The 1108-nt window shown below is 53.1% G+C and overlaps 1 pseudogene; it reads right to left on the reverse strand.

The window, feature by feature from the left end:
- Positions 1–679, reverse strand: part of LOC102865547 — a 1493-nt pseudogene extending 814 nt beyond the window's left edge.
- Positions 680–1108: the final 429 nt, after the last annotated feature.

Raw genomic sequence — 1108 nt, forward strand, 5'->3', positions numbered from 1 at the left:
GACGTAAATTTCACAGGGAATCTCCTCCATTACTCTGTCTTCCAGGGCTTGTTCAGGGCATTCATGTGCCTGTTTGAAAGTGTAGCTACTTTTCTTGAGATACTATTAAATGTTTTCATTGGCTGTGGTTGTGCAAAGTCATTTCGGAAAGGAAGCTCCATGGAACTGAGGTTGGTCCTGCTTTGCTTGACACTGGACACTTGCGACCCACAGTGATGGTAATGAATGCATCGGGAGGCGGTGGAGGAACATCGCATCTTCTGGTAGTTGTCCAGTTCTTCGGATAAGTCCGCCAGGTCTGCAGATACCTCTTTGTCCCTTAAGGAAAACAGTTCATAGTGGGGGGATCAAACACTTCTTGGAATCCTGTTTTATTAAAAGCAGTTTTGCAAGCCAGGACCTTTTTTTGAGGCTGTTTCACTTGTACTGAAATAGAAATAATGAGAAGAACCAAGACAATTCCTGATGTGATGCCAATAATTGTTCCATGAGTTTTAGTGATTTGTTCAAATAGTCCTGCTTTTTTCTTCTCTTTACAATGGTTTTCATCCCAAGGGTATGCACAGTTCTGAATGCCATTGCAGACTAAAGAATTATTGATGCACATGTTTCTGTGGCAAAAGAAAGTGCTTCCTGTACAAGGGGCTTTGAGGACCGAACAGAGCTGCTCCAGGGCCATGTTCCTGCATGGTTCAGCGCTTCGCGAGCTGATGAGGCGGTGGAGGAGGCGGCGGTGGCGGCCAGGAGACAAGGGGGCGCTCAGGGCCCGGCGTGGCGGGGGCCGCGCTCCGTCCCCATCGCCTGCCACCAAGGCTCCCTCCTCTCCAGGCAGGGCTCAGGTCCTGCGGCCCGCCATGGCCAAGCCCTCCGGAGGGCTCCCGCGTCGCCCCAGCCCACCGACGGGCGCCGCCTCTTGCCCCATGGCTCGCGGTCCCATCGACCGTCCTGGACCGGCAAGGTGCAGGAGGAGCGGAGAGCCCGCGGGCTGCCCCGGGACGCCGCCCCAGGAGCGCTCCACTGGCGCTTGTGCCTAGGGCTCCTCTGAAGTCTCATTCGTTTTTTTGATGGACACTTAGGTTGTTTCTAACTCCTTGCTATTGTGAACAAA

This window comes from Elephantulus edwardii, unplaced genomic scaffold (genome assembly GCF_000299155.1).
Source record: "Elephantulus edwardii isolate Elephantulus edwardi_28Jun2011 unplaced genomic scaffold, EleEdw1.0 scaffold00107, whole genome shotgun sequence".
NCBI lineage: Eukaryota > Metazoa > Chordata > Mammalia > Macroscelidea > Macroscelididae > Elephantulus > Elephantulus edwardii.